This window comes from Catharus ustulatus, chromosome 2, assembly GCF_009819885.2.
Source record: "Catharus ustulatus isolate bCatUst1 chromosome 2, bCatUst1.pri.v2, whole genome shotgun sequence".
NCBI lineage: Eukaryota > Metazoa > Chordata > Aves > Passeriformes > Turdidae > Catharus > Catharus ustulatus.
The window spans coordinates 47159268-47174802 of NC_046222.1; the positions used below are offsets into that span (position 1 = coordinate 47159268).

General features: G+C 41.7%; 1 protein-coding gene across 1 annotated transcript in view; it reads right to left on the reverse strand.

The window, feature by feature from the left end:
- The window catches only part of ARHGAP20 (Rho GTPase activating protein 20), a 61087-nt gene that overhangs the window by 32817 nt on the left and 12735 nt on the right, over positions 1–15535 (reverse strand).

Consider the following 15535-nt stretch of genomic DNA (forward strand, 5'->3'; position numbering starts at 1 on the left):
GCTGCAGGATTGGGTTATGTGGCTGGAGCCCAGCTATGCTGCTGGGTAATCCAAGCCCAAGTCTGTGGGGAAAATACCAGGCTCCCTCCTAGAAGACACTGATCTTTGCCACGGAGGTATTGAATAAGTTGCAGCCCAAGGTGGAGATGTGATTCTCTCAAACTCTCCTGATATAACTGTTCTAACATAAAGCAGCTGAATAGTTCTTGAAGCAGAAATAGATTTTCTCCAACATGATGGTCAGCTTACTCACCCAGACAGGATATCCCTACTTTCTGAGCCTTATTCTAACAAACAACCATTTATTTGGAGCCAAACCAAATGAACGTGAGGGTCTGACAGGAGGACACTCTTTCACTAGTACTCCCTAGAAGCTTGTAGCAGGTCAGGTTCTCCCTTGGAAAGCCAGAGGCATGGCCTAAAGTTCTCATACAAAGCTGAGAGAATTGAACCTGGGTCTGCTATACCCTGCTGTACCTTAAATAATGAATTTCTGGACTAAATCCAGGAACCATCACTATCTTTACTCATGATTTTAAAATTCAACTTTTCAATTATTGGCTTTCTCAAGAGAAGCCTCCAAATGAAGTATTTCCCTCTGGCAAAATGAAGCAGTTCAATTTTTATTCAAATGTATTCACCTATTTCTTTTCTTTTTAAAGAAAAATCAAGCTATCACTTGGCAACATGAGCTTGGCAAGAGCAAGCTGAAATGAACAGCTTTGAAATTCCAGTTTATTCCTGGTCCCACTGGAATGGATGACAAACACCTAACGACTTTTCTGGGAGAAGAAATGGAGCTTACATGGTGAAAGTCAAAAAACAAACAGGTGGGAAATGAAAGAAAACAAGAGCAAGCACAGGAAACCTTCAAAGAAGGTCATAAACCTTGTACCTCTCAGAGCCTGGATGACTCATGACCCTCCTCTCCTTGATACTTGTGGTTGGATTATGCAGAAAGTTATTTAGGAAATCCTAACAGCTGGGAGAAAAAGGATAAGCTCTAAGACTGGCCTACATTATCAGGACATGCTTTCACTGATGTATAAGGAGCTGGTAAGGATCTCTAGCTGCTGGGAAGACACTTGGATTTGGCCTTGGTTTCCCCTTTCTGGCTGGGAGTCTTCAGTTTTTAAAAGAATTCCTCAACTTACTTTGTCTTAAACTGTGTCTTAATCTTGTCTTTCATTACCTATCCCTTCAGGTAAGTGAGAAAGAAGAGGAATGACTTACAGAATGAATAATACAAACTTAAGTTACTTGATCATTCCTATGCAGAAGGGGTGTCCAGGAGTCTGAAGGTTAAAGCAGAGGGAGGAATTTTGGTCCAGCATAACAGGGATACACATTGTGTGCCCAGTAACAGGAGCCAGGGGAACAACAAGCACCTCTCCTACCCTGCCATTCCCACGGCACTAGAAATTGCCACCTCACAAGTTCATTAGTGAGTGTTAGATCTGGGACTCCATTAACTCCCTAGCAGCACTTGGCATAGAAACTTAAGCAGAATTCAGGAATGCTGATGAGTCCACCTGTGTGAAAGCCATGCATGGCCTTTACCTCAAAGCTTAAATCAGGGATATGCTCACCTGTACTTGAACCCATTAATAACATTTGTGAGGAAAACTCTTTTCATGTTACACTGCTGTGAGCATTCTTACAATCCTAAGGTCTGGCTTTTATGTCTCCATATAAGCAATTCTGTTTGATTATTCCTATTTGTACATTTTCTACATCAGGATTCGTAAGCCCAGGAGCCTCTCAAATTAAACTAAGCAAAATCTTTGCTATGCTGCTACACAAATGAAGGTGTGGTAGGTTTAGTAATGCCAGAAGGGTCCAGCAAAATGAACTGTCTTTTGAGCCAGTGCCTTCCAAGCACATCTCTCAGCTGAACTCTAATAAACACTCTTACATATACTAATATTAGACCTTACCTGATAAGCCTTATTAAAAAAAAAAAAAGTGTCAGTATTTTCTTCAAAGTGGAAAAAAAAAATCAAAGCTATTAATTTAGCCAGAATCTTCTAACGCTCCAGGAACAAGGAACATGGATGAAATTCATGTCAGCAGTGACAGAAATGTCTTTTGGAAAGCAGGCTTTTGATCCTCTCAATTAATGTTCCTTTGTTACAAGACATGAATGAAACCCAAGTGTTGTTACATTGAAGAAAATGCAGATCAGCAATATCCTCAGGCATAAGGATTTATACGAGAGAGGTATTTTTGCAGCTCAGTTTTTAATGGCTCAATGATTTTTCTCACCATTTGATAGGTCTAAATTTGAAAAAGTGCTAAGTACGTAAATACTGATTCTTTGAAAATTTATTTCAATAAAATTAGGCAAAACTCAGGTCAACATGATATAAATAAAAAATGAAAATCAGTGATGTAGGGCTCTCGCTGCCTCTCCTGTGTTTCCCTAAAAACCACTTTATGATTAGCACATGTAAAAATCCTACACAGTAACATCTTTCCATTTTGGTAGAAAGAAAAGCTGTCATCTGGCTTAACAATGTTAAGAAGGAACTGTGAACTGATTCTTGAAAGATGGGGTTAGATAGGGATCCTGTAGAGCCAGCAATCAGTAATGTTCCATTTTGTAAGGAAGCAGGGTTGACACTTATGTTTTGATGGCACTGCCATTATAAAACTAATCTGAAGTGGACATTTTTTTCTCAAATTACTATTTTGGGGGTCTGAAATTTCCATGTGGGATTTTAACTAAGGACAAAATGTTTTAATTTGAAGATATCTACAGAGTTATTCTTGAGCTCTTCAGGAAAACACTAAAATTACTTTGCAGGATGAAACTAGCAGAAAGATAATTGAAGATTTCTCTCTGGGTGTTTCCAGTACATAAATTCTTATACCTCTTATTTTTCAAATTAATCAAAGTAGTAATTTTGTGCCTATTCAAAAGACACTATGATTTAAAAGACCACTTCAATTTTGTAGGTGAAACATATGAGGGTGAAATCTACAGTAGTCAGCCTAATACTGAAAAACACATCTTGGCAGCATTTGGTGTGAAAGCAAACATCAGAGCTCACTTCATCGATCCTTTATTTACCAGAAACCACAGAAACACAAAACATACTTCTTCCCCCTGAAGAGTGTCCTTGGGGTTTCCAATAAAGCTGATACCCGAATGGCATGACCCACAAAATGTTTATTCTTGGTGTTAATGAAGATGATAGCTTTATTCTCTGTTTATAGTGAAAACAATGAAAAAAAAAATACTTTTTGAAGGAGAGCTCAACAATCCGTGCTAAGTGGTTACTAAATCCATGATCCAAATGTCATTTATTCCAATAGGAAGCTTTCCCCTGATTTCAGTTGATGATGACTTCAGCCTATCATGGGTTTAGATTAAGCTCTAAGATGCCTCAGGGAACAACCTGTTCCAAGGTAAGCTGGAATGAGCTGCTGCAAGTATCTCAGCTATATGACATCCTCTCACAGACTGCTCATGCTCCGTCCTAAACCTCATTCCATTGTTTTGGTTGCTGTTCTCTGCCAGAACTTTTCTCCACTGATGATCTCTCTAAAGCCACAGAAGTTGATTTCCTCTTATGATGCAGCACCAGTGCTCTCCACATGATTGATACCTATTGAAATAAAATGCCATTTCTCTTCTTAACCTCTGAAGTCTTTCTCAGATGTAGGTGAGAAATACACCTTTTCATCAGCAGAGTAGTGAAATGATAGCTATTCAAAAGGCTGAAACCTGACCCAGCCCAGCCATGCGTGAGGCTGTGCTTGGTCTGTCAAACACATACATAATACCTTTCCAAATTCCTCTAACAGTGAACAACTTGGCCTGCACTCATTTCACAAATACGTACTGTAGGTATAAATCCTGCAAACCTCCACTGGTACTGATGCTCAAGTAAGGACCAGAGGATCTTTCCGGTTTTCATACAATCAATCATAGATTCATAGAATATCCTGAGGTGGAAGGGACCCATTAGAATCATTCAATCACAGAGTCACAGAATAGCCTGGGTTGGAAGGGACCTTTAAAGGTCATCTAGTCCAACAGCTCTGCAAAGAGCAGGGACAATTTCCTCTACACCAACTTGCTCAGAGTCCTGACCAACCTGACCTTGAATCTTTCCAGGTACGGGATACCTTAACACCCTTCAGAGAAACCTATCTTACAGGCCACCTTTAGGTCTCCACAGAGCTCTTCTATAGGCTGAACAGTTCCAATCCTGTCAGTCTTTCTTCTTCAGAGAGATGTTCCATCCTTCTAGTAATCTTCATGGCTTTCCTCTCCCGGCTCCAATAGGTTCATTTTCTTTCTGTGTGAGAACTGGACACAGAACTCCAGGTGGAGGTGTCACCAGTCAGTAGAGGAGGGGAATCCCCTTCCTCCCCTTCCTGCCCACACTGCTTTTGATGCTCTCCAGGACATGCTTGGCCCTCCTGGCTGCCAGGGCACTGCTGACTCATATTCAACTTGTCACTGACCAGGACCCCCAGATCCATTTCCCCTGGGTTGTCTTCCAGCATCTCACTCCCCAGTCAGTCTGTACATCCACAGTCGCCCCATGCCAGGTGCAGAATCCAGCACTTACCCTGGTTAAACTTCATTAATTTGCCTACATCTCTCTGCAGGGCCTCTCTGCCTTCCAGGGAGTCAACAGTTCCTCCCAGTTTGGTGTCATCAGCAAACTGATGTAAGTGTACCTTCAAGTCCTGTGTCCAAGTCATTTATGAAAAACAGTGAAGAGGATCTGCCTACAGCAGACCTTGCAGCATAAATCTAACCTTGTTTCGGCTACAGGCTAGAGAGGCCACCAAGCAGAGCACCTGCTAATCTTCCTCACAGTGTTTAGAGACATCAGGCTTACTCTGTAGATCTCAAAGGCCAGTTTTGGATGGCTCTAAAGAATAAGGAATTTTTCCTTTAGGAATAATAAAGCAAAGGAACTTTCAACTTCAGCATCTCTCAATACTTTACCATTGCTGAATCACAGCTTTGGGCTAGAGCAGCCCACTGAGAGAAGCAGGAGCTACTCACATCTTTTCAGAGGTATGCTGTGAAAACAGCAGCTATCTGCACCATAAGAAATGTCTACAGTTCAGCCCACATTATGGATTTTTGCCAAAATGGATTATCAGTCAGGGAAAACATGTCATTTGTGACAAGCAGAGATACCCCCAAAAGTGAGCAAGATCTAGAAGGTAAATTCTTCCACTTTCTTAATAGAGCTTACAGTAATTTCACAATTATAAGCCGCACTGAGTATAAGCCGCACTTCTGGGTTTCAGCAACTTTTTGCTTTTTTGTCCATATATAAGCCACACCTGATTATAAGCCGCATGTTACAATACAGAGCGTGATAAAAGGTATCTGTTCTATCAACATCTGTTGAGGGTGGGGGCAGTGATCCTTATCTCAATGGCAGATAATCTGCTAATGGGCCATCCATTGAAACCAGGCAGGCCATTGTTCTTTATCTTTTCACAACCCATCCTTCCTCCAGCGAGTCATTTTCTGCTAATGGCCCATTGAGTCCCACTGTGTGACTGATAAAATTACTGCGTCCCATTGGAAGTTGCTCCAGCCAGGGGGAACAGCCCAACATTTCCTACCAAGATAAAAACAGAGGTTTTGGGACACTAAGGGAGCCCCTTTCTCCACTGGACTCCAGTGGAAAACCGGATTTCTCCACATCACCACTGGACCTCCAGAGGGAAACTGCACCTTCTGCAGGAGCACTGCCTCAACTGAATCACATCTGTCACTGCAGGAGGATGTAGCCACCATTCAATGGGACTGCTACCGACACCCTGCCTGACAGGGTGTCAGGTTGTACTCTGACTCTGTCAGGATTTGGACTTTGTTTCTTTGTAGTGCTGTATTTCTATTTTGATTTCCCTAGAAAAGAACTGTTATTCCTAATTTCCATATTTTTGCCTGAAAGCCCCTTGATTTCAAAATTCTAATAATTTGTAGGGAGGGGGTTTACATTCTCCATTTCAAAGAGAAGTTCCTGCCTTTCTCAGCAGACACCTGTCCTCCAAACTAAAACAGCAACTTTTTGTTCTTTGTCCATATATAAGCCGCACCTGATTATAAGCCGCACTTTGGGTTTGGACCAAAATTTTAGTCAAAATGGTGCGGCTTATAATCGTGAAATTACTGTATATTGGAAATCAGGTAACAATACTTGCACTAATTTTCTGCACCTCCTACTCCAACCCTTAAGCTCCTAAAGAGTACTGTGAGAAGGAGCTTCAATAGGACCTTAATAGATGGCTTCCTCGTTTTTTTGCTAATGAGGCAGGGCCTGTTAACTGGCGTTTGTAAGCCAAGATGGTTTATTGCTGGAAATCCATTAACACTCAGACATATCACCCTTACTGTGGCTAGAGGGTGTTTTGCATTCAAGGCAATTAGCTTAATAATGTAGTGAGAACAATTCTTTAACTAACCAAAAGCAAATAGGCTGAATTTGGTGTGGAAGAGCTGCCAAATAAGGTGAGATAAGGTGGAAAAAAAACCCCAACCAAATCTTTAACTCAGCAGTGAGTATTGACTCACCTTGCAGCACTCCTTACAGTGCACCAAAGGGTAATGTTAAGGTTTCAGGACTTGAACACACATTGAATTTCATCATAGATGGTAATCTGGATGTGACTTGAACTGTATCCTAGCCAACCTGACAAAATTGTCGTAGCCTTTGCCAAAGCAATCACACAAACCAGATCGCTGTGTTCTGTACTAAAGAAGAGTGAAAACGTAAATAAAAGAGCTTTTCTCGTACACTGAAAACAACTGCCCATGCTTGGGCCTGAACATAGGACAATGGAGACAGTCCTGTTCATGCTCCTGATTAATTTAGTTGCCTGCTGGCAGCTTATTAAAGCATATGGCTTGAAGAATCACTCCTCAGGCTAGAACGACCATGAAGAGAAAGAAGGCACAATTGCACTACACCCATTTGCAGACCTACCTCCAAAATCTGTCAGCAAGGGGCTTTGTCTTTGAAAAACAGTTGAGGAACAAGCAAAGCCCTGTGTAAGTTTTTTATCATTCCCTCAAACCAGCTGTAGATGGAAAAGGGAAGAAACAGGGAGATACAACACAGTACTCCCCAATAACACCATCTATCTGGAGATGCCCTTGTGATGGCTTCTGGCTTGGCACAAACTATCCATGGAGCAAAGAGTGGAAAACAGGGATGCCAACAGCCATGCCCAATGCCCATGACTTGCTCAGTCCAGCCTGCTCCATCTCCACTGCCTGTTCAGCACGACCACACAAAGCCTTGCTGGCCTCAAGGACCAGCATCCACAGCTCCCATGGCTGTGAACAAGGTAATACAGACAAGGCTCACCCACACGGAGCAATCTGCAGCTCAGAGCCCTATTTAGACAGGCAGATATATATAGCTATAGATATATATATAGAGAGAGATATATAAAATCCTCTACATTTTTAAAGGTGCTAACTGCTCCTTTCTGCCACTGCCTCTGAACCAAAACCAGTGCCCTCGGCAAGTCGCCCACATGTTTGTCGCCCACATGCTCAGGATCCGCCCACTTCAAATCTTCATGATCCTGAATATGCACCTCATCTACACTTGTACAGCACTTTATTTTAATACATAATAATTATACTTGGAGGGCGAAAGAAAGCACAAAAAGTATGAGAGAAATCTTCAAAAAGTATGAGGTAGGAGTGTTTTCCAGGAAGGTGGTAGGTAAGATGTGGGCCAGTACAAAGTTAGTATGCAGTTGTAAACTGACACGGACTATTTTTAGAAGGGACTTGAATAAACAAGCATAAAACTCCCTTAATCACATGGGCTGCCAACCCATTTCTGAAAATCTGCTGTCAATTGATCCCTGCTATGCCAAGGGAGCTTCGTTCTGAGGATGCTGGGCATGTTTGCATGCTGTTATCTTTGGTAAATCTTATGCAGTTGAAGCAGCACTTTGTGAAAACAGTGCAGCATTCCAGAAATAGCAAGTCTATTTTCTGCAGCACTCCTTTAAAGTCCCCTAGGCCATCACCATTGCGGGTACAGTAGCTTTTATACCATGAAACAAGTGAGCTCTACTTGGTTTTTCAAAGAGCATTAGTTGCTAAGTTTTACAATGTCTGATTCTACTTTACAATTGTTCTTTACTGGTTGCAACTTCTTTTTTACAAGTTATGTATTTGAAGAAATATGGGGCAGTCACCCCTCACACCTGCATTTTCCCTTATGGACGGTGCCTCTGGATCTCACAGGGAGTCCTCTGACCTGGAGCACATACCAGCCTCAGTTCACAGCCTCCAAGCACAGGGCTGTCCTCGCTCTACCCAGGCAAGCAGCTGGACCTCAGAAAATCACACCCAAGATCAAGTAGTGAATCCCAATGGTCACAAAGACTTCAGACCAAAATGTGCTGCAGCCCATTCTCCAGCACAGGCAGGACAAGCACAAGCCTGGACAATGGAAGGAAGATGTATATTAATTGAGACTGGGAGCAAGTTATACTCAGATAAATAGACAAATTTAAATTTTAGGGCAGAAATCAAGGCTAAAACTTTTATTCATGAAATTGGGTATCACTCCTCTGCTTCTAAAACTCAGTGTGCACATTTTAATACTATATATATATCTATATATAATGCAATTATAATAGGATTCTAAAAATTGTCTTTTATTATCTCTGCATGATGTCAAAACCTTATGAAACACAATAAAAATTATTATGAAGAATAAGGTGGTTTGTACGAAATGTTTCAGGTGCTGAGGCACATAACAGGCTACTTTTCTGTAGTCTGGCAGTAAAATATCACATAGCTGTAGGGTGAAATGCATCATTAAAACAAAATCCTCACACTTTTCAGGATGGAAGCTTGGCAGCTTAACTATAAACAAAGCTGCACTTAAGTAATTTTTACATAGCCAAAAGGACAATATTCTCTGCAGAGCAAGCATGCACTACAGCATGGAGGCTGGAGACAGGAAACACACTTGTGGTTTGGTTTGCTTCCAGGCCCTTTGTTTTACTTTAACAAACAGCTGCAAGGTGTTTACTCTGAAAATTTAACACAAGGGTAAAATTCTCTATTGGTATAAATTAGCACCACACGTTTTGGTTGTATTTTCCGTATTGCCACCAGAAAATAATTTAGCGTAAGTTATTTAAATCCTATTGAAAAACTCTTGCAGTGTGGGTGTTCTCCAGTCCTGCTATACAGGAGTCAACAAGTTCAAGGGGTTTTGGTCTAAAGCCCCCTGAGAAAGGGAGAGGTTTGGGAGAGGTCACATTTGCATGCTGAATTCAGTAAAAGCTTCTTGGTCTTTGAGAGTATCAATCCTCTGTTCACCACTGCAGTTCCCACTCACTTTTACTGACTGACATAGCAGCACCACCTTGAGTTACTCTCTCTTCGCAGTTGCACCGGGGAAATGCCACTCCAGGCACTGTCTACTCCAAAGACTTCATTGTTCAGACCAAAAAAAAAAAAAGTCAACAAAAAAGTGACCTTTGGGGGTAAAAAAAGAAAGATAATCAAGAAAAAAAAATAGGAAAAAAAGTAGGATGAACTGAGGGGAAAGAAAACCTCAAAACACCCCACCTCTACAGTTCTGGCTGTCTGGGCTTTTTGGAGCTTCTCATGGCCTACAAAAATTGCACAGGCTACTTTTGCTACTTCCAACCAAACTTCCTCCTACCCATTCTCAGGAGGCATACAGAGGAGCACTCTGGCATCTCAGTCCCACTAGAGATCCAGTATTATTTTAGTCAGCTGAAGGGATAAGGTTTTTGTCCTACCTTAACTTTTTTGAGAAGCAGTAATTTCAATTAGGATAATTAATCCCACTTAATCAAAACTGGAACATTTAAAAGCCTAGCTCAACTCCACTGACTTTGACTTACCTCATGGATAAAATTGACCTTTTATTGAAAAGGGTTTTCATATATCTTCTTGTAAAGTATATTACAACAGTTCAGCACAGGTCATATAGCAGCCAGGAATTCTGGGTTACCAAAAATATCTAGGACATTCTGCAGATCTCTACAGAAACAGGTAATTTAAAGCTGGTGTGCATATGAGGTAAAAAGACTGGTGCAGACATCTTTTGAAATCCTTTCTGGAACATCATGGATAGCTGTCAGTGATCCTACATGTTTCTGCTGACCCTAACATCTCCAGTTATATGTCACACAGGCTGTAGACAGGCAAGAGTAAGGCACTCGTGTGACTATGTCCTTTCAACAGGGAAATGGCATTTTCTAGTTTGCTGCTTCGGTTTACTGCCTGTCAGTCACCCCACTCAATTACTAAGTAATACCAGTGGGGCTGCTTGTGGTGTCTCAATGTTTCACTGCTCAACAGTCCTCCCTGTTTAGGCTCTGATTTTCCCGTTATTGAAGAAGCAATTCAGATAGGTAGGTTGAGATTAGATCTTAGGAAGAATTCTATACTGTGATTGTGGTTAGGCATTGGCACAGGTGGTTCAGAGAAGTTGCAGACACCCCATTCCTGGAAGTGTTAAAGGTCAGGTTGGATGGGGCCCTGAGCAATCTGGTCTAGTGGACAGTATCCCTGTCCATGGCAGAGAGCTTAAAACTAGATGATCTTCAAGGTCTCATCCAACACAAGTCATCCTAGGATTCTATGAACTCTGGGACACAATGGGGTGAACTCCACAAAGCCCCACCACAGACATGAAGAGAGGAGATCCTCAGCCCCTGTATTAGCTTTGGTTTGTAAGCACCACTTCTCTAAGAGGGATGACCAGTATGGGTGCCAACAGGACTGTCACTTCACCTGTCCAGTTGTTACAGGAACAAATCTGGCTTTGCTATGCCTCCAGGGCTTTGAATATATTTTGATACTTGTACTACAGCACAGGAATTATCCTATTACAGTGAAGAGATTACTTGATATGCCTGCTGCTGCCAGCAATAGCAAGTGTAGTGACCCAGATTCCTTGTGAACATGCATGGAGCCACATGCACCTGTTTGCTCTCCCATAACTGCCCACCTATTTGCTCAACAAGTTTTTCATGCAGCTACTCAGGTAGGTTAGTCAGAGGTTCCTACTCAGCTAGTGATCTGAGCTGGGGAAGAAAAGTGTTAGAGGACTGCCTACATCTCTATGCCTTATGATGATAATTACCTGCTCAGTGCTGCCAAGTTATGCTGTACTGGGATGTGCAAAAGCAGAACTCCAGGCGTTTGGTAAGCTCTCCGGTCAGCAGGGCAGTGTCTAAAGAACAGAGGCACTTGAGAGGTCAGGAAGCCTCTGAGAAGACGTCTTTCTGTCATGAATTTAGAGTCTTGCCCTTGAGGTTTATTATCCTTCATTACATCTAGCTCCCAGTACTCAAACACTAAAGAATGGGCACAGAAAATACCTAAATACAGACTAGTACTCCCATGATGTGATTAAAACCCCACACCAGCAGCTTTGTGCACCATGAGGACGCAGCTGGACCAGGAGAAGCAGCTCCATTATCAGCCCAGAGGAGAGTCCAACAGGTATTTAACACTGGCCCCTGTCAGAGGTGAGAGCACCAGAGGCTGCACATCAGCCTGCACATCATTAGAGCCTTTCTGCTTGTTTACACAAGATAAAATGATCTCAAAGCAGACTGAGCAAGTTGGTCTGTGATTTCCTCAGGTATGCTGTTGCCCAAACTGCTTGGCCAGACTGTCACCTGGCAGAGATTTTATTGTCTAAAATCAGTGATACACAATGGTTGGACAACAGCTGCGTTCTGCCAGACCTCAATCCAAAAAGTCCTTTAAATGGGCTGCAGCCAAAAGCACATGTGGACACTGAGACATCTGGACAAGCAGAGCCCTGTACTCATCCTGATGAGTACTGCCCCCACTGTCTTCATAGTGCCATAACTTTCTCCACAAAGGAATCAGCTTTAGGCACTGGTGTTAAACTATCAGTAATTTACTGTAAAATTAATCCCTTATTTAAACTCCAATCCCTCCAAAACCCCGCTTCCAAACCTTTCTTCTTGCCTCTAGTCCTTTCCTTTTAATAAAAAAGCAGCATATCTCTGAAAGCCACAGCTCATTTCCATCTCCAGATGTACAAACATCACTAAAAGCCAGTTTGTAGGTCAAAAATTAAGAACTGAGGGGTTTTATCAAAAACAAACATATGCACACATACACTCATACAAAACAAAACAGAAAAAACACAGCAGAGGGGCAGGATTGCCAACCTCTGAGTTAAAAGGCCATCTGAAGCCTCAGAAAGATCACCTTGTTAACAGTTAATAAAATTTTGTCCTCAGTTATTATTATGTAAAAGTAACTTCTGTGTTCAAACACATGGTTTAAGGAAGCAATAGTCCAGCATTATAATTAGCTTTAATCAGGCATGAATTAGATATACTAGAAACTGACAACTTCCAGAATATCATCACAAATTGTTTTAATTATATGTAATTCCATTAAAAAGAAAGAGTATTAAATAAAAAATAGCAATTTTTAAAAAAATTACTATTTTTCTACAAATTTATATATGCTTACCTTACATAGGGAAATACAATATATTGAGGGGAGAAATATCCAGGGCAGTTCTCGTACAGAGATTTCTGCCCAATTTGATTAAGCGTAAAATGTTAAAACGTCAGAACTTTCCACAAAATAAAAAAAAACTCAAAAAAAATCCTGATCAAGTGTTTTGAGGCTGAATTAAATCTAAGAATTAGACTAAGAAGCAAAGAAACCTTCATTTGCTTTGGTGATTTCCCTCCTTTTTGACACTGGTTGGAGCCAGCCGGGATGGTTGGTGCCTGTCTGTGCCAACTCCCGCTCTGGTTCTCAGCCCCGCTCTCCCTGCTGGTAGCTGCTCCAGAGGCAAATTCCCACATGTGGAAGGCAAGCCAGGAAACTGGCACACACACACAGCACGGCCTTTGCCCCTCACAGCCCTGCAAACTCCTGGGCGAGGCACTGCTCGTCCCACGCCACCCCAGGGCTGGCCCTCAGCCATGTCCCCACCCGCAGTGGCACCATCGGCCGCCCAGGCCACAGTGGCCCTGGCCCAGCGTGCCACTCCTCTGCCTCTGCCAGGGACGTGCCACCCACGGCCCACGCTCCAGCAAATGCTGCCATGGTGCCTGGGGGCTGTGTGAGAGCAACACCCACCTCCACATGGGCAAACAGGAGAGCAGGCAGGGCAGCCTCTGCATCGGGGCCTGGTCCTGCGCCAGCAGGTAAAAACGGCCGCGGCGCGCGGCCCAGGCCTGGCTGCCTCTCATCGCCTCGCCAGCCAAGCACACCTCACACAGACCTCACTGCGAGGCAAAATCAGCATGGAAACGACTGGAGAACCAGCAAAATTATCCCAGCTGAAATATCTATATAACAAGTTGGTCACTGCCAATGGACTTTTATCCCCTTCGTCCCTGCTATGGGTTTTGCCTGAAACACCAACTATTCATCTTCCCCGTGAAAAAGAGACAGTTAAGGCCTTCTGGCAATTTACATTTATTAAAAGTCTCTATTTTTGTCTTCTTCTAGTCACATAGCTTGGATCATCCAGATATCTTCTGACTAAGACCCTGAAAACACAATGTCCGAGACTCTGGGAACACTCTGTATTTGACTCGCGCCAAGTGGAATGTATTACTAGATTACACATATGATCTTCGTTATCTGGGATATTTAGCCTTTGGCACAGGACCCCTAAAAGATGACATGCCAGAATCACTTACTGTGCACTGGAAGAAGGAAGAACAATCTCTCTGTGAATGGCATAACATTACTTCTATGTAAACAAGGGGAGAAAACACCTTGGAAACTTGTGAAATCTTCAGTTTTTACCTTCCACTTCTTCAACCATAAAAGCCACATAACAAAATTACATAACATTTTAGGAACTTCTTTTTCAGGTTCTTTATTCAGGGGATTTATTAATAAAACTTTCTAAAAAATATCCTTTGGGGTTTTTTTTAAACAGCCTATGCTTCCAGCTTACACCAAAATAACATCATAAACACACTTCATACTGTAAAAAAGAGTTGTTACATTTTCAGTATTTTAACACCTTTTATGTGTAGAGACACAGATCTATAAATGGTCTTCCAGATTCAGAAACTGTGAAATTGTATTACTTAGTTTCAACATGTAAAAATATCACTTTCAAAGATCTGTTGAGGTGTGCAGTAGAAAAGGGGAAGTTGCTGGCGACTGCAGCACAGAGTTTGGCTGTCCCTGTGAAATATTAGAGATGCAAGCAGAAGACCACCAATGCAGAGCAAAAACTTGTGTTTTGTCACGTGTGAAAATTGTTTTGAGGGACAGCAGAACAAAAGCTGAACATTTGACTTGAAACAAGTCTTTAATAATCTGTATCAATTATTTGAGATGACAATACCTGATGCTTTAAATCCAGGCCTCAGACATTTCTATTTCAAGCATGTAATTTATATTGCAATGAACTGTATCATTAAGCTGTGCAGGCTTCACTAAAAGACACCAAGAAAAAGTAAGAGGAAAATTACAACTGCAGAACAAGTCTGGGGATAAATATAACTAACCCAAATCCATAGCCAATTTCATATGCATTAATGGAATTAACAATTAAATTTATTTTTTCAGCACCTGAATATGAGCCAAGAAAAGTACCAAAAGCTTACTTTTCCAAAGTATTTCTACAATAACCTTTCTCAAAGTGCTTCTGAAGAGTAGATTTGATCATGTAAAGAGTCTTTACATGGCTATTCATCACAATTTTGTGATGCAAAAGAAGCTGTACTGGAAAAAAAGAGAAATGAACATGTGGCAATGGTGGTCTGCATATCTTCATCTCCTAGATGTAAGGGCCCAAATCCCACTGTAGTATCTGCAGTATTTACTATGTTTCTCTTCTGCCTGCAGGTACCAGTCAAGTGAGGCATGGATTACAGCAAGGTTTCCTTTCTGTATGCCACCATGCTGTGCAGCCATCCCAGAAATCTTCTTTAGGCTGAATATCATGTAACTTCTTCTATATGATTGACAAGGCAAGGTAAGACTTGTAATGAAAGCTGAATGTTCATTAAACCAAATTATATATCTGGAGAAAAAGACAACAAGTTCTTAAGCACACAAGACTTTCAGACTTGCTCTTCTTTCAGGACTGGGTAAGAGGACAATGGCCCAAACAAGTATCTGGTTTTTCCTGTCAGATCATCTTGTCTTACACACATCCTTGGGTCATCACAGCTACAGTAACACTACCATCAAAAACCTTCGTCCTCTGAATACTAAATAGCCATCTCCAGATGTCACAGTGGTTTCTTCGAATAAATAGCATTAATAAACTTTAAAATGCCCCAGAGTAAGTCTGTCCAAAGTGCCACTACATTTTATGAAAGTGCCCTGCATATAAACCAGGGACACCTGACATATAAAGTGGTATAAAAATACAAACTGACTCGGCTTCTAAGTATTTCCTGCCCTTTTAAACTTTGCACTTGTTCATTAATTTCAACAAATATTGAGGTTAGCCAGCTGCTGAGGTGAGAGTATTCAAATAAATCCCTCACAGATGTTTGTGAA